Source organism: Solea solea, unplaced genomic scaffold, assembly GCF_958295425.1.
Source record: "Solea solea unplaced genomic scaffold, fSolSol10.1 scaffold_37, whole genome shotgun sequence".
NCBI lineage: Eukaryota > Metazoa > Chordata > Actinopteri > Pleuronectiformes > Soleidae > Solea > Solea solea.
Genome location: NW_026704163.1, coordinates 50,001 through 65,000, shown reverse-complemented (window position 1 = coordinate 65,000; position 15,000 = coordinate 50,001). Strand labels below are relative to the sequence as shown.

Sequence of the window (15,000 nt, the reverse complement as noted above, 5' to 3'; positions counted from 1 at the left end):
TTACAAGAAACGTGGGCTTGCAATTACGTTGACGCACGGGCACACGTTAATGTCCTTCCAGTTTCAGCCTTGCTTTGGTTTTCACAGAAAAAAAGAGAACGGTGCACCGTTCCTGGTGGCACTGCAATACCAGGTCAATGCAAGGAGTGAAGAGAGCAAGCCCCAGGTTTCACCGCCCAATGCTCAAAAATGCATTTAATATTTAATCCCCATATAGAGGACATATCAGATATTAAACTGATAAGAACAGATACTACACTTGATCTTAGCCAAAAGGCCGAGAAGCGATGGCCCGCCAGTGTCTGGGGCCAACTCAAGATCTTGGCGCACAAGTTACTTGTTGTGGTGCCATGTTTCTGAAGTGCGCATAACAAAGGCTGCTGCCGATCACCTCCTCCCCCAGGTGATCTAAGCGCACCTCTGAGCCGTGACGGACAGCTGCTTGACATTTGACACACTCAAAGGGCGCAGCCATACAGCAAAGCCCACCAAAAATAACTTAAACTCTCGGACGTTCCTCTCCACGGCAGTCTTTAGTAAAAGGCGAAAGACTTGTGCATTTTGAAGAAAAACCAGAGTCGACATAGCCCCTCTCCTTGAGAGCAGCCAAGGAGTCTATCCGCCGGAGTCACCACAGTCTCGGTCGGCCCGGCCGGCCACCTTGGGACAGCCTTTCTTCAACGTTTTTGGTTTGCCGGCCAATCAACCGCCCACATTTGACTGCATGTTTGGAAGCGCATTCTTACTGTTGGTTGTGTGCTGCAGTTTTCTATCAATCGCTGAGGCTGTGGCACACCTCCAAGGTTTAGTGGTAGATGTGAGTGCATGAGCAAAGCAGCTCTGTGTCACACCGAGCAGTACAAACTGCCGGGCCGTTTCCCAGCTCCTCCGGGCTTCTGAAATGGTGAGCTGCTCCTGGCATCGCTTCAATATCAGGTCAATGTACAGGAGTGGACGGAACAAGCGCCAAAGTATTAACCCTTGGCATGATGGCCATGGATCCATCTCCATCAATCCAGTTCTCCTACAAAGAGCCGGGAAACGGAGCATGACATTTCCTTAGAGCTAAAAGACAACACCCACAACCATCCCATTCCCAGCAACTTGGAAAGACTGGGGATGTCGCTCTGCGAGCACGTGAGAAGCCTGGAGATGGGCACACAAGGCGGAACTTTGGGCGGCTGACCTTTGCTTACAACTACGTCATCGGGGGAGAGCGCGGACGCAGTACCCCACCAGCAAAAATTATGCAGTCAAGATTCCCACGTTTGGGGAATTTGCAGGGGTCAGCACAACCAGAGTGCAATGGCTGAGCCTCGCCCTGGGTGAACCACCTTCTTGATCATGGTGTCTCCCCTGCCAGGTAAGTATGAGGTGCACTTGCCCAGCACTGGGTGGCTGTTCCCAGACACAGCTCTTTGGCCGACGGTGCAGGAAATGGATAGTCCCAGAGTCCAATGCCTTGACTCAGGTGCTCGTTAATGCTGTGCTGTGTTCAACTTCAACCTCCAGCACACATTGGAGAGGAAACACTCGACCTTTTCACTGGCATACCTGGCTGTCATTTCCTATAGATTCAGCAACAACTGGACCTGACGGCACCAACAGCAGCTTACCCATCTCGGTGTAGCTTCCAAATACTGGAATAGAGTGTAGCAGGTAGTGGCGATAAAGGCTCAAGTGCAGTGTGTTCGGAAGGCTGACTTTTGAGCCCCTCCACGAGCAGGGGGCCTTGCCTGGTCTATAAAAGGAGTCTGTGTCACCTGCCCGTCGGCTTACGGCCACACCACCCTGAGCACGCCCGATCTCGTCTGATCTCGGAAGCTAAGCAGGGTCGGGACTGGTTAGTACTTGGATGGGAGACTGCCTGGGAATACCAGGTGCTGTAAGCTTTTACACTGCAGCACGCTTTTACACTGCTGCTTCCTTACAAGAAACGTGGGCTTGCAATTACGTTGACGCACGGGCACACGTTAATGTCCTTCCAGTTTCAGCCTTGCTTTGGTTTTCACAGAAAAAAAGAAAACGGTGCACCGTTCCTGGTGGCACTGCAATACCAGGTCAATGCAAGGAGTGAAGAGAGCAAGCCCCAGGTTTCACCGCCCAATGCTCAAAAATGCATTTAATATTTAATCCCCATAAAGAGGACATATCAGATATTAAACTGATAAGAACAGATACTACACTTGATCTTAGCCAAAAGGCCGAGAAGCGATGGCCCGCCAGTGTCTGGGGCCAACTCAAGATCTTGGCGCACAAGTTACTTGTTGTGGTGCCATGTTTCTGAAGTGCGCATAACAAAGGCTGCTGCCGATCACCTCCGCCCCCAGGTGATCTAAGCGCACCTCTGAGCCGTGACGGACAGCTGCTTGACATTTGACACACTCAAAGGGCGCAGCCATACAGCAAAGCCCACCAAAAATAACTTAAACTCTCGGACGTTCCTCTCCACGGAAGTCTTTAGTAAAAGGCGAAAGACTTGTGCATTTTGAAGAAAAAACAGAGTCGACATAGCCCCTCTCCTTGAGAGCAGCCAAGGAGTCTATCCGCCGGAGTCACCACAGTCTCGGTCGGCCCGGCCGGCCACCTTGGGACAGCCTTTCTTCAACGTTTTTGGTTTGCCGGCCAATCAACCGCCCACATTTGACTGCATGTTTGGAAGCGCATTCTTACTGTTGGTTGTGTGCTGCAGTTTTCTATCAATCGCTGAGGCTGTGGCACACCTCCAAGGTTTAGTGGTAGATGTGAGTGCATGAGCAAAGCAGCTCTGTGTCACACCGAGCAGTACAAACTGCCGGGCCGTTTCCCAGCTCCTCCGGGCTTCTGAAATGGTGAGCTGCTCCTGGCATCGCTTCAATATCAGGTCAATGTACAGGAGTGGACGGAACAAGCGCCAAAGTATTAACCCTTGGCATGATGGCCATGGATCCATCTCCATCAATCCAGTTCTCCTACAAAGAGCCGGGAAAGGGAGCATGACATTTCCTTAGAGCTAAAAGACAACACCCACAACCATCCCATTCCCAGCAACTTGGAAAGACTGGGGATGTCGCTCTGCGAGCACGTGAGAAGCCTGGAGATGGGCACACAAGGCGGAACTTTGGGCGGCTGACCTTTGCTTACAACTACGTCATCGGGGGAGAGCGCGGACGCAGTACCCCACCAGCAAAAATTATGCAGTCAAGATTCCCACGTTTGGGGAATTTGCAGGGGTCAGCACAACCAGAGTGCAATGGCTGAGCCTCGCCCTGGGTGAACCACCTTCTTGATAGTGATGTGACGTTCCGTTTCGAGGCTTCGAAGCGTGTGCCGAGTAGGGGAGGGGGCGTTTCCGCGATGCGCGTATCGAGGCTTGCTTCATTTAGGGGAGGAGCCAAAAATGATGACGTCCGAAGCCTCGCTGCCCGGCTGTACCACGTGATTGCTTCGTGAAGTGGTTCAGATTTTGCGCGAGGTTTTACAGCTATATAGACCCCTCAGGCTCCATTCAAAATGTTTTTGAAGGAGAGTTGCGGTCAGTTGAGAGTTTGGATAGTTTGGAGAGTTTGGATACTACAGTTTGGATAGCGTTTATATAGGTTGGAGATAGTTTGGAGAGTTTAGGGAGAGAGGGAGAGAGGGAGAGAGAGAGATTTAGGAGAGTGAGGAGAGTAGGATAGGTGATATAGGATGGAGCCAGCGAGGCTCATCATTGTCCAAGTTACACAAGCATAATCTGTGCCCTTTTCCTAGTTCCACAAGGACTTTCATTGTCCTCTGCCTGATTACACCCATGCCATTTTCAGAAAAAACATTGCACAACCTGCCATATTATGATATTACCATTTTGGGAAGATATACACACACAATACATTCAAACAATGTATTAAACAGAAATTATTTGGTCATACATTTTTTGTAATTCATAGTCATTTCTAACAGACACAACAATTCAATTCATCACACATTATGTGGTTCAGATACAGCTGCCTGTGATTATACACTTGGCCAGTAGGTGGTTTCGTGTGCACATGGAGCTTCGAGAAATGAACCCGTTCTCGAACCAATTGGCTCAAGTGGTTCAATGCCTCATGAGGCTTCATCTCACCATCACTACTTCTTGATCATGGTGTCTCCCCTGCCAGGTAAGTATGAGGTGTACTTGCCCAGCACTGGGTGGCTGTTCCCAGACACAGCTCTTTGGCCGACGGTGCAGGAAATGGATAGTCCCAGAGTCCAATGCCTTGACTCAGGTGCTCGTTAATGCTGTGCTGTGTTCAACTTCAACCTCCAGCACACATTGGAGAGGAAACACTCGACCTTTTCACTGGCATACCTGGCTGTCATTTCCTATAGATTCAGCAACAACTAGACCTGACGGCACCAACAGCAGCTTACCCATCTCGGTGTAGCTTCCAAATACTGGAATAGAGTGTAGCAGGTAGTGGCGATAAAGGCTCAAGTGCAGTGTGTTCGGAAGGCTGACTTTTGAGCCCCTCCACGAGCAGGGGGCCTTGCCTGGTCTATAAAAGGAGTCTGTGTCACCTGCCCGTCGGCTTACGGCCACACCACCCTGAGCACGCCCGATCTCGTCTGATCTCGGAAGCTAAGCAGGGTCGGGCCTGGTTAGTACTTGGATGGGAGACTGCCTGGGAATACCAGGTGCTGTAAGCTTTTACACTGCAGCACACTTTTACACTGCAGCACGCTTTGACACTGCTGCTTCCTTACAAGAAACGTGGGCTTGCAATTACGTTGACGCACGGGCACACGTTAATGTCCTTCCAGTTTCAGCCTTGCTTTGGTTTTCACAGAAAAAAAGAGAACGGTGCACCGTTCCTGGTGGCACTGCAATACCAGGTCAATGCAAGGAGTGAAGAGAGCAAGCCCCAGGTTTCACCGCCCAATGCTCAAAAATGCATTTAATATTTAATCCCCATAAAGAGGACATATCAGATATTAAACTGATAAGAACAGATACTACACTTGATCTTAGCCAAAAGGCCGAGAAGCGATGGCCCGCCAGTGTCTGGGGCCAACTCAAGATCTTGGCGCACAAGTTACTTGTTGTGGTGCCATGTTTCTGAAGTGCGCATAACAAAGGCTGCTGCCGATCACCTCCGCCCCCAGGTGATCTAAGCGCACCTCTGAGCCGTGACGGACAGCTGCTTGACATTTGACACACTCAAAGGGCGCAGCCATACAGCAAAGCCCACCAAAAATAACTTAAACTCTCGGACGTTCCTCTCCACGGAAGTCTTTAGTAAAAGGCGAAAGACTTGTGCATTTTGAAGAAAAACCAGAGTCGACATAGCCCCTCTCCTCGAGAGCAGCCAAGGAGTCTATCCGCCGGAGTCACCACAGTCTCGGTCGGCCCGGCCGGCCACCTTGGGACAGCCTTTCTTCAACGTTTTTGGTTTGCCGGCCAATCAACCGCCCACATTTGACTGCATGTTTGGAAGCGCATTCTTACTGTTGGTTGTGTGCTGCAGTTTTCTATCAATCGCTGAGGCTGTGGCACACCTCCAAGGTTTAGTGGTAGATGTGAGTGCATGAGCAAAGCAGCTCTGTGTCACACCGAGCAGTACAAACTGCCGGGCCGTTTCCCAGCTCCTCCGGGCTTCTGAAATGGTGAGCTGCTCCTGGCATCGCTTCAATATCAGGTCAATGTACAGGAGTGGACGGAACAAGCGCCAAAGTATTAACCCTTGGCATGATGGCCATGGATCCATCTCCATCACCCAGTTCTCCTACAAAGAGCCGGGAAAGGGAGCATGACATTTCCTTAGAGCTAAAAGACAACACCCACAACCATCCCATTCCCAGCAACTTGGAAAGACTGGGGATGTCGCTCTGCGAGCACGTGAGAAGCCTGGAGATGGGCACACAAGGCGGAACTTTGGGCGGCTGACCTTTGCTTACAACTACGTCATCGGGGGAGAGCGCGGACGCAGTACCCCACCAGCAAAAATTATGCAGTCAAGATTCCCACGTTTGGGGAATTTGCAGGGGTCAGCACAACCAGAGTGCAATGGCTGAGCCTCGCCCTGGGTGAACCACCTTCTTGATCATGGTGTCTCCCCTGCCAGGTAAGTATGAGGTGTACTTGCCCAGCACTGGGTGGCTGTTCCCAGACACAGCTCTTTGGCCGACGGTGCAGGAAATGGATAGTCCCAGAGTCCAATGCCTTGACTCAGGTGCTCGTTGATGCTGTGCTGTGTTCAACTTCAACCTCCAGCACACATTGGAGAGGAAACACTCGACCTTTTCACTGGCATACCTGGCTGTCATTTCCTATAGATTCAGCAACAACTGGACCTGACGGCACCAACAGCAGCTTACCCATCTCGGTGTAGCTTCCAAATACTGGAATAGAGTGTAGCAGGTAGTGGCGATAAAGGCTCAAGTGCAGTGTGTTCGGAAGGCTGACTTTTGAGCCCCTCCACGAGCAGGGGGCCTTGCCTGGTCTATAAAAGGAGTCTGTGTCACCTGCCCGTCGGCTTACGGCCACACCACCCTGAGCACGCCCGATCTCGTCTGATCTCGGAAGCTAAGCAGGGTCGGGCCTGGTTAGTACTTGGATGGGAGACTGCCTGGGATTACCAGGTGCTGTAAGCTTTTACACTGCAGCACGCTTTTACACTGCTGCTTCCTTACAAGAAACGTGGGCTTGCAATCACGTTGACGCACGGGCACACGTTAATGTCCTTCCAGTTTCAGCCTTGCTTTGGTTTTCACAGAAAAAAAGAGAACGGTGCACCGTTCCTGGTGGCACTGCAATACCAGGTCAATGCAAGGAGTGAAGAGAGCAAGCCCCAGGTTTCACCGCCCAATGCTCAAAAATGCATTTAATATTTAATCCCCATATAGAGGACATATCAGATATTAAACTGATAAGAACAGATACTACACTTGATCTTAGCCAAAAGGCCGAGAAGCGATGGCCCGCCAGTGTCTGGGGCCAACTCAAGATCTTGGCGCACAAGTTACTTGTTGTGGTGCCATGTTTCTGAAGTGCGCATAACAAAGGCTGCTGCCGATCACCTCCGCCCCCAGGTGATCTAAGCGCACCTCTGAGCCGTGACGGACAGCTGCTTGACATTTGACACACTCAAAGGGCGCAGCCATACAGCAAAGCCCACCAAAAATAACTTAAACTCTCGGACGTTCCTCTCCACGGAAGTCTTTAGTAAAAGGCGAAAGACTTGTGCATTTTGAAGAAAAACCAGAGTCGACATAGCCCCTCTCCTTGAGAGCAGCCAAGGAGTCTATCCGCCGGAGTCACCACAAACTCGGTCGGCCCGGCCGGCCACCTTGGGACAGCCTTTCTTCAACGTTTTTGGTTTGCCGGCCAATCAACCGCCCACATTTGACTGCATGTTTGGAAGTGCATTCTTACTGTTGGTTGTGTGCTGCAGTTTTCTATCAATCGCTGAGGCTGTGGCACACCTCCAAGGTTTAGTGGTAGATGTGAGTGCATGAGCAAAGCAGCTCTGTGTCACACCGAGCAGTACAAACTGCCGGGCCGTTTCCCAGCTCCTCCGGGCTTCTGAAATGGTGAGCTGCTCCTGGCATCGCTTCAATATCAGGTCAATGTACAGGAGTGGACGGAACAAGCGCCAAAGTATTAACCCTTGGCATGATGGCCATGGATCCATCTCCATCAATCCAGTTCTCCTACAAAGAGCCGGGAAAGGGAGCATGACATTTCCTTAGAGCTAAAAGACAACACCCACAACCATCCCATTCCCAGCAACTTGGAAAGACTGGGGATGTCGCTCTGCGAGCACGTGAGAAGCCTGGAGATGGGCACCGGGGCGGAACTTTGGGCGGCTGACCTTTGCTTACAACTACGTCATCGGGGGAGAGCGCGGACGCAGTACCCCACCAGCAAAAATTATGCAGTCAAGATTCCCACGTTTGGGGAATTTGCAGGGGTCAGCACAACCAGAGTGCAATGGCTGAGCCTCGCCCTGGGTGAACCACCTTCTTGATAGTGATGTGACGTTCCGTTTCGAGGCTTCGAAGCGTGTGCCGAGTAGGGGAGGGGGCGTTTCCGCGATGCGCGTATCGAGGCTTGCTTCATTTAGGGGAGGAGCCAAAAATGATGACGTCCGAAGCCTCGCTGCCCGGCTGTACCACGTGATTGCTTCGTGAAGTGGTTCAGATTTTGCGCGAGGTTTTACAGCTATATAGACCCCTCAGGCTCCATTCAAAATGTTTTTGAAGGAGAGTTGCGGTCAGTTGAGAGTTTGGATAGTTTGGAGAGTTTGGATACTACAGTTTGGATAGCGTTTATATAGTTTGGAGATAGTTTGGAGAGTTTAGGGAGAGAGGGAGAGAGGGAGAGAGAGAGATTTAGGAGAGTGAGGAGAGTAGGATAGGTGATATAGGATGGAGCCAGCGAGGCTCATCATTGTCCAAGTTACACAAGCATAATCTGTGCCCTTTTCCTAGTTCCACAAGGACTTTCATTGTCCTCTGCCTGATTACACCCATGCCATTTTCAGAAAAAACATTGCACAACCTGCCATATTATGATATTACCATTTTGGGAAGATATACACACACAATACATTCAAACAATGTATTAAACAGAAATTATTTGGTCATACATTTTTTGTAATTCATAGTCATTTCTAACAGACACAACAATTCAATTCATCACACATTATGTGGTTCAGATACAGCTGCCTGTGATTATACACTTGGCCAGTAGGTGGTTTCGTGTGCACATGAAGCTTCGAGAAATGAACCCGTTCTCGAACCAATTGGCTCAAGTGGTTCAATGCCTCATGAGGCTTCATCTCACCATCACTACTTCTTGATCATGGTGTCTCCCCTGCCAGGTAAGTATGAGGTGTACTTGCCCAGCACTGGGTGGCTGTTCCCAGACACAGCTCTTTGGCCGACGGTGCAGGAAATGGATAGTCCCAGAGTCCAATGCCTTGACTCAGGTGCTCGTTAATGCTGTGCTGTGTTCAACTTCAACCTCCAGCACACATTGGAGAGGAAACACTCGACCTTTTCACTGGCATACCTGGCTGTCATTTCCTATAGATTCAGCAACAACTGGACCTGACGGCACCAACAGCAGCTTACCCATCTCGGTGTAGCTTCCAAATACTGGAATAGAGTGTAGCAGGTAGTGGCGATAAAGGCTCAAGTGCAGTGTGTTCGGAAGGCTGACTTTTGAGCCCCTCCACGAGCAGGGGGCCTTGCCTGGTCTATAAAAGGAGTCTGTGTCACCTGCCCGTCGGCTTACGGCCACACCACCCTGAGCACGCCCGATCTCGTCTGATCTCGGAAGCTAAGCAGGGTCGGGCCTGGTTAGTACTTGGATGGGAGACTGCCTGGGAATACCAGGTGCTGTAAGCTTTTACACTGCAGCACACTTTTACACTGCAGCACGCTTTGACACTGCTGCTTCCTTACAAGAAACGTGGGCTTGCAATTACGTTGACGCACGGGCACACGTTAATGTCCTTCCAGTTTCAGCCTTGCTTTGGTTTTCACAGAAAAAAAGAGAACGGTGCACCGTTCCTGGTGGCACTGCAATACCAGGTCAATGCAAGGAGTGAAGAGAGCAAGCCCCAGGTTTCACCGCCCAATGCTCAAAAATGCATTTAATATTTAATCCCCATAAAGAGGACATATCAGATATTAAACTGATAAGAACAGATACTACACTTGATCTTAGCCAAAAGGCCGAGAAGCGATGGCCCGCCAGTGTCTGGGGCCAACTCAAGATCTTGGCGCACAAGTTACTTGTTGTGGTGCCATGTTTCTGAAGTGCGCATAACAAAGGCTGCTGCCGATCACCTCCGCCCCCAGGTGATCTAAGCGCACCTCTGAGCCGTGACGGACAGCTGCTTGACATTTGACACACTCAAAGGGCGCAGCCATACAGCAAAGCCCACCAAAAATAACTTAAACTCTCGGACGTTCCTCTCCACGGAAGTCTTTAGTAAAAGGCGAAAGACTTGTGCATTTTGAAGAAAAACCAGAGTCGACATAGCCCCTCTCCTCGAGAGCAGCCAAGGAGTCTATCCGCCGGAGTCACCACAGTCTCGGTCGGCCCGGCCGGCCACCTTGGGACAGCCTTTCTTCAACGTTTTTGGTTTGCCGGCCAATCAACCGCCCACATTTGACTGCATGTTTGGAAGCGCATTCTTACTGTTGGTTGTGTGCTGCAGTTTTCTATCAATCGCTGAGGCTGTGGCACACCTCCAAGGTTTAGTGGTAGATGTGAGTGCATGAGCAAAGCAGCTCTGTGTCACACCGAGCAGTACAAACTGCCGGGCCGTTTCCCAGCTCCTCCGGGCTTCTGAAATGGTGAGCTGCTCCTGGCATCGCTTCAATATCAGGTCAATGTACAGGAGTGGACGGAACAAGCGCCAAAGTATTAACCCTTGGCATGATGGCCATGGATCCATCTCCATCACCCAGTTCTCCTACAAAGAGCCGGGAAAGGGAGCATGACATTTCCTTAGAGCTAAAAGACAACACCCACAACCATCCCATTCCCAGCAACTTGGAAAGACTGGGGATGTCGCTCTGCGAGCACGTGAGAAGCCTGGAGATGGGCACACAAGGCGGAACTTTGGGCGGCTGACCTTTGCTTACAACTACGTCATCGGGGGAGAGCGCGGACGCAGTACCCCACCAGCAAAAATTATGCAGTCAAGATTCCCATGTTTGGGGAATTTGCAGGGGTCAGCACAACCAGAGTGCAATGGCTGAGCCTCGCCCTGGGTGAACCACCTTCTTGATCATGGTGTCTCCCCTGCCAGGTAAGTATGAGGTGTACTTGCCCAGCACTGGGTGGCTGTTCCCAGACACAGCTCTTTGGCCGACGGTGCAGGAAATGGATAGTCCCAGAGTCCAATGCCTTGACTCAGGTGCTCGTTGATGCTGTGCTGTGTTCAACTTCAACCTCCAGCACACATTGGAGAGGAAACACTCGACCTTTTCACTGGCATACCTGGCTGTCATTTCCTATAGATTCAGCAACAACTGGACCTGACGGCACCAACAGCAGCTTACCCATCTCGGTGTAGCTTCCAAATACTGGAATAGAGTGTAGCAGGTAGTGGCGATAAAGGCTCAAGTGCAGTGTGTTCGGAAGGCTGACTTTTGAGCCCCTCCACGAGCAGGGGGCCTTGCCTGGTCTATAAAAGGAGTCTGTGTCACCTGCCCGTCGGCTTACGGCCACACCACCCTGAGCACGCCCGATCTCGTCTGATCTCGGAAGCTAAGCAGGGTCGGGCCTGGTTAGTACTTGGATGGGAGACTGCCTGGGATTACCAGGTGCTGTAAGCTTTTACACTGCAGCACGCTTTTACACTGCTGCTTCCTTACAAGAAACGTGGGCTTGCAATCACGTTGACGCACGGGCACACGTTAATGTCCTTCCAGTTTCAGCCTTGCTTTGGTTTTCACAGAAAAAAAGAGAACGGTGCACCGTTCCTGGTGGCACTGCAATACCAGGTCAATGCAAGGAGTGAAGAGAGCATTAAAATGCATTTAATATTTAATCCCCATATAGAGGACATATCAGATATTAAACTGATAAGAACAGATACTACACTTGATCTTAGCCAAAAGGCCGAGAAGCGATGGCCCGCCAGTGTCTGGGGCCAACTCAAGATCTTGGCGCACAAGTTACTTGTTGTGGTGCCATGTTTCTGAAGTGCGCATAACAAAGGCTGCTGCCGATCACCTCCGCCCCCAGGTGATCTAAGCGCACCTCTGAGCCGTGACGGACAGCTGCTTGACATTTGACACACTCAAAGGGCGCAGCCATACAGCAAAGCCCACCAAAAATAACTTAAACTCTCGGACGTTCCTCTCCACGGAAGTCTTTAGTAAAAGGCGAAAGACTTGTGCATTTTGAAGAAAAAACAGAGTCGACATAGCCCCTCTCCTTGAGGGCAGCCAAGGAGTCTATCCGCCGGAGTCACCACAGTCTCGGTCGGCCCGGCCGGCCACCTTGGGACAGCCTTTCTTCAACGTTTTTGGTTTGCCGGCCAATCAACCGCCCACATTTGACTGCATGTTTGGAAGCGCATTCTTACTGTTGGTTGTGTGCTGCAGTTTTCTATCAATCGCTGAGGCTGTGGCACACCTCCAAGGTTTAGTGGTAGATGTGAGTGCATGAGCAAAGCAGCTCTGTGTCACACCGAGCAGTACAAACTGCCGGGCCGTTTCCCAGCTCCTCCGGGCTTCTGAAATGGTGAGCTGCTCCTGGCATCGCTTCAATATCAGGTCAATGTACAGGAGTGGACGGAACAAGCGCCAAAGTATTAACCCTTGGCATGATGGCCATGGATCCATCTCCATCACCCAGTTCTCCTACAAAGAGCCGGGAAAGGGAGCATGACATTTCCTTAGAGCTAAAAGACAACACCCACAACCATCCCATTCCCAGCAACTTGGAAAGACTGGGGATGTCGCTCTGCGAGCACGTGAGAAGCCTGGAGATGGGCACACAAGGCGGAACTTTGGGCGGCTGACCTTTGCTTACAACTACGTCATCGGGGGAGAGCGCGGACGCAGTACCCCACCAGCAAAAATTATGCAGTCAAGATTCCCATGTTTGGGGAATTTGCAGGGGTCAGCACAACCAGAGTGCAATGGCTGAGCCTCGCCCTGGGTGAACCACCTTCTTGATCATGGTGTCTCCCCTGCCAGGTAAGTATGAGGTGTACTTGCCCAGCACTGGGTGGCTGTTCCCAGACACAGCTCTTTGGCCGACGGTGCAGGAAATGGATAGTCCCAGAGTCCAATGCCTTGACTCAGGTGCTCGTTGATGCTGTGCTGTGTTCAACTTCAACCTCCAGCACACATTGGAGAGGAAACACTCGACCTTTTCACTGGCATACCTGGCTGTCATTTCCTATAGATTCAGCAACAACTGGACCTGACGGCACCAACAGCAGCTTACCCATCTCGGTGTAGCTTCCAAATACTGGAATAGAGTGTAGCAGGTAGTGGCGATAAAGGCTCAAGTGCAGTGTGTTCGGAAGGCTGACTTTTGAGCCCCTCCACGAGCAGGGGGCCTTGCCTGGTCTATAAAAGGAGTCTGTGTCACCTGCCCGTCGGCTTACGGCCACACCACCCTGAGCACGCCCGATCTCGTCTGATCTCGGAAGCTAAGCAGGGTCGGGCCTGGTTAGTACTTGGATGGGAGACTGCCTGGGATTACCAGGTGCTGTAAGCTTTTACACTGCAGCACGCTTTTACACTGCTGCTTCCTTACAAGAAACGTGGGCTTGCAATCACGTTGACGCACGGGCACACGTTAATGTCCTTCCAGTTTCAGCCTTGCTTTGGTTTTCACAGAAAAAAAGAGAACGGTGCACCGTTCCTGGTGGCACTGCAATACCAGGTCAATGCAAGGAGTGAAGAGAGCAAGCCCCAGGTTTCACCGCCCAATGCTCAAAAATGCATTTAATATTTAATCCCCATATAGAGGACATATCAGATATTAAACTGATAAGAACAGATACTACACTTGATCTTAGCCAAAAGGCCGAGAAGCGATGGCCCGCCAGTGTCTGGGGCCAACTCAAGATCTTGGCGCACAAGTTACTTGTTGTGGTGCCATGTTTCTGAAGTGCGCATAACAAAGGCTGCTGCCGATCACCTCCGCCCCCAGGTGATCTAAGCGCACCTCTGAGCCGTGACGGACAGCTGCTTGACATTTGACACACTCAAAGGGCGCAGCCATACAGCAAAGCCCACCAAAAATAACTTAAACTCTCGGACGTTCCTCTCCACGGAAGTCTTTAGTAAAAGGCGAAAGACTTGTGCATTTTGAAGAAAAAACAGAGTCGACATAGCCCCTCTCCTTGAGGGCAGCCAAGGAGTCTATCCGCCGGAGTCACCACAGTCTCGGTCGGCCCGGCCGGCCACCTTGGGACAGCCTTTCTTCAACGTTTTTGGTTTGCCGGCCAATCAACCGCCCACATTTGACTGCATGTTTGGAAGCGCATTCTTACTGTTGGTTGTGTGCTGCAGTTTTCTATCAATCGCTGAGGCTGTGGCACACCTCCAAGGTTTAGTGGTAGATGTGAGTGCATGAGCAAAGCAGCTCTGTGTCACACCGAGCAGTACAAACTGCCGGGCCGTTTCCCAGCTCCTCCGGGCTTCTGAAATGGTGAGCTGCTCCTGGCATCGCTTCAATATCAGGTCAATGTACAGGAGTGGACGGAACAAGCGCCAAAGTATTAACCCTTGGCATGATGGCCATGGATCCATCTCCATCACCCAGTTCTCCTACAAAGAGCCGGGAAAGGGAGCATGACATTTCCTTAGAGCTAAAAGACAACACCCACAACCATCCCATTCCCAGCAACTTGGAAAGACTGGGGATGTCGCTCTGCGAGCACGTGAGAAGCCTGGAGATGGGCACACAAGGCGGAACTTTGGGCGGCTGACCTTTGCTTACAACTACGTCATCGGGGGAGAGCGCGGACGCAGTACCCCACCAGCAAAAATTATGCAGTCAAGATTCCCATGTTTGGGGAATTTGCAGGGGTCAGCACAACCAGAGTGCAATGGCTGAGCCTCGCCCTGGGTGAACCACCTTCTTGATCATGGTGTCTCCCCTGCCAGGTAAGTATGAGGTGTACTTGCCCAGCACTGGGTGGCTGTTCCCAGACACAGCTCTTTGGCCGACGGTGCAGGAAATGGATAGTCCCAGAGTCCAATGCCTTGACTCAGGTGCTCGTTGATGCTGTGCTGTGTTCAACTTCAACCTCCAGCACACATTGGAGAGGAAACACTCGACCTTTTCACTGGCATACCTGGCTGTCATTTCCTATAGATTCAGCAACAACTGGACCTGACGGCACCAACAGCAGCTTACCCATCTCGGTGTAGCTTCCAAATACTGGAATAGAGTGTAGCAGGTAGTGGCGATAAAGGCTCAAGTGCAGTGTGTTCGGAAGGCTGACTTTTGAGCCCCTCCACGAGCAGGGGGCCTTGCCTGGTCTATAAAAGGAGTCTGTGTCACCT

At 51.2% G+C, this 15,000-nt stretch overlaps 26 non-coding genes and 1 pseudogene across 26 annotated transcripts; 6 read left to right on the top strand and 21 right to left on the bottom strand.

Annotated features, from left to right (window-relative positions):
• Positions 1–96: 96 nt before the first annotated feature.
• LOC131454487 (U2 spliceosomal RNA) lies at positions 97–289 on the bottom strand. Its single transcript, XR_009239149.1, has one exon. It is a non-coding gene; the product is annotated as a U2 spliceosomal RNA (small nuclear RNA).
• Positions 290–468: 179 nt separating this feature from the next.
• On the bottom strand, positions 469–581 carry LOC131454084 (U5 spliceosomal RNA). Its single transcript, XR_009238764.1, has one exon. It is a non-coding gene; the product is annotated as a U5 spliceosomal RNA (small nuclear RNA).
• Positions 582–1,207: 626 nt separating this feature from the next.
• LOC131454289 (U1 spliceosomal RNA) lies at positions 1,208–1,371 on the bottom strand. Its single transcript, XR_009238960.1, has one exon. It is a non-coding gene; the product is annotated as a U1 spliceosomal RNA (small nuclear RNA).
• Positions 1,372–1,773: 402 nt separating this feature from the next.
• LOC131454232 (5S ribosomal RNA) lies at positions 1,774–1,892 on the top strand. The gene has a single exon (XR_009238903.1). It is a non-coding gene; the product is annotated as a 5S ribosomal RNA (ribosomal RNA).
• A 131-nt stretch (positions 1,893–2,023) lies between these two features.
• LOC131453810 (U2 spliceosomal RNA) lies at positions 2,024–2,216 on the bottom strand. Its single transcript, XR_009238502.1, has one exon. It is a non-coding gene; the product is annotated as a U2 spliceosomal RNA (small nuclear RNA).
• A 179-nt stretch (positions 2,217–2,395) lies between these two features.
• On the bottom strand, positions 2,396–2,508 carry LOC131454065 (U5 spliceosomal RNA). Its single transcript, XR_009238745.1, has one exon. It is a non-coding gene; the product is annotated as a U5 spliceosomal RNA (small nuclear RNA).
• A 626-nt stretch (positions 2,509–3,134) lies between these two features.
• On the bottom strand, positions 3,135–3,290 carry LOC131454464 (U1 spliceosomal RNA). The gene has a single exon (XR_009239127.1). It is a non-coding gene; the product is annotated as a U1 spliceosomal RNA (small nuclear RNA).
• A 1,244-nt stretch (positions 3,291–4,534) lies between these two features.
• LOC131454412 (5S ribosomal RNA) lies at positions 4,535–4,653 on the top strand. The gene has a single exon (XR_009239079.1). It is a non-coding gene; the product is annotated as a 5S ribosomal RNA (ribosomal RNA).
• A 149-nt stretch (positions 4,654–4,802) lies between these two features.
• Positions 4,803–4,995, bottom strand: LOC131453816 (U2 spliceosomal RNA). The gene has a single exon (XR_009238508.1). It is a non-coding gene; the product is annotated as a U2 spliceosomal RNA (small nuclear RNA).
• Positions 4,996–5,174: 179 nt separating this feature from the next.
• LOC131453910 (U5 spliceosomal RNA) lies at positions 5,175–5,287 on the bottom strand. Its single transcript, XR_009238598.1, has one exon. It is a non-coding gene; the product is annotated as a U5 spliceosomal RNA (small nuclear RNA).
• Positions 5,288–5,912: 625 nt separating this feature from the next.
• On the bottom strand, positions 5,913–6,076 carry LOC131454288 (U1 spliceosomal RNA). Its single transcript, XR_009238959.1, has one exon. It is a non-coding gene; the product is annotated as a U1 spliceosomal RNA (small nuclear RNA).
• Positions 6,077–6,478: 402 nt separating this feature from the next.
• LOC131454228 (5S ribosomal RNA) lies at positions 6,479–6,597 on the top strand. Its single transcript, XR_009238899.1, has one exon. It is a non-coding gene; the product is annotated as a 5S ribosomal RNA (ribosomal RNA).
• A 131-nt stretch (positions 6,598–6,728) lies between these two features.
• On the bottom strand, positions 6,729–6,921 carry LOC131454486 (U2 spliceosomal RNA). Its single transcript, XR_009239148.1, has one exon. It is a non-coding gene; the product is annotated as a U2 spliceosomal RNA (small nuclear RNA).
• Positions 6,922–7,100: 179 nt separating this feature from the next.
• Positions 7,101–7,213, bottom strand: LOC131453909 (U5 spliceosomal RNA). The gene has a single exon (XR_009238597.1). It is a non-coding gene; the product is annotated as a U5 spliceosomal RNA (small nuclear RNA).
• Positions 7,214–7,838: 625 nt separating this feature from the next.
• Positions 7,839–7,994, bottom strand: LOC131454463 (U1 spliceosomal RNA). Its single transcript, XR_009239126.1, has one exon. It is a non-coding gene; the product is annotated as a U1 spliceosomal RNA (small nuclear RNA).
• Positions 7,995–9,238: 1,244 nt separating this feature from the next.
• On the top strand, positions 9,239–9,357 carry LOC131454400 (5S ribosomal RNA). The gene has a single exon (XR_009239068.1). It is a non-coding gene; the product is annotated as a 5S ribosomal RNA (ribosomal RNA).
• Positions 9,358–9,506: 149 nt separating this feature from the next.
• Positions 9,507–9,699, bottom strand: LOC131453814 (U2 spliceosomal RNA). Its single transcript, XR_009238506.1, has one exon. It is a non-coding gene; the product is annotated as a U2 spliceosomal RNA (small nuclear RNA).
• A 179-nt stretch (positions 9,700–9,878) lies between these two features.
• LOC131453908 (U5 spliceosomal RNA) lies at positions 9,879–9,991 on the bottom strand. Its single transcript, XR_009238596.1, has one exon. It is a non-coding gene; the product is annotated as a U5 spliceosomal RNA (small nuclear RNA).
• A 625-nt stretch (positions 9,992–10,616) lies between these two features.
• LOC131454405 (U1 spliceosomal RNA) lies at positions 10,617–10,780 on the bottom strand. The gene has a single exon (XR_009239072.1). It is a non-coding gene; the product is annotated as a U1 spliceosomal RNA (small nuclear RNA).
• Positions 10,781–11,182: 402 nt separating this feature from the next.
• Positions 11,183–11,301, top strand: LOC131454227 (5S ribosomal RNA). The gene has a single exon (XR_009238898.1). It is a non-coding gene; the product is annotated as a 5S ribosomal RNA (ribosomal RNA).
• Positions 11,302–11,432: 131 nt separating this feature from the next.
• On the bottom strand, positions 11,433–11,599 carry LOC131453887 (U2 spliceosomal RNA; annotated as a pseudogene).
• Positions 11,600–11,778: 179 nt separating this feature from the next.
• LOC131454064 (U5 spliceosomal RNA) lies at positions 11,779–11,891 on the bottom strand. Its single transcript, XR_009238744.1, has one exon. It is a non-coding gene; the product is annotated as a U5 spliceosomal RNA (small nuclear RNA).
• A 625-nt stretch (positions 11,892–12,516) lies between these two features.
• Positions 12,517–12,680, bottom strand: LOC131454404 (U1 spliceosomal RNA). The gene has a single exon (XR_009239071.1). It is a non-coding gene; the product is annotated as a U1 spliceosomal RNA (small nuclear RNA).
• A 402-nt stretch (positions 12,681–13,082) lies between these two features.
• LOC131454226 (5S ribosomal RNA) lies at positions 13,083–13,201 on the top strand. The gene has a single exon (XR_009238897.1). It is a non-coding gene; the product is annotated as a 5S ribosomal RNA (ribosomal RNA).
• A 131-nt stretch (positions 13,202–13,332) lies between these two features.
• Positions 13,333–13,525, bottom strand: LOC131454485 (U2 spliceosomal RNA). The gene has a single exon (XR_009239147.1). It is a non-coding gene; the product is annotated as a U2 spliceosomal RNA (small nuclear RNA).
• A 179-nt stretch (positions 13,526–13,704) lies between these two features.
• Positions 13,705–13,817, bottom strand: LOC131454063 (U5 spliceosomal RNA). The gene has a single exon (XR_009238743.1). It is a non-coding gene; the product is annotated as a U5 spliceosomal RNA (small nuclear RNA).
• Positions 13,818–14,442: 625 nt separating this feature from the next.
• On the bottom strand, positions 14,443–14,606 carry LOC131454403 (U1 spliceosomal RNA). Its single transcript, XR_009239070.1, has one exon. It is a non-coding gene; the product is annotated as a U1 spliceosomal RNA (small nuclear RNA).
• Between the last annotated feature and the right edge of the window lie 394 nt (positions 14,607–15,000).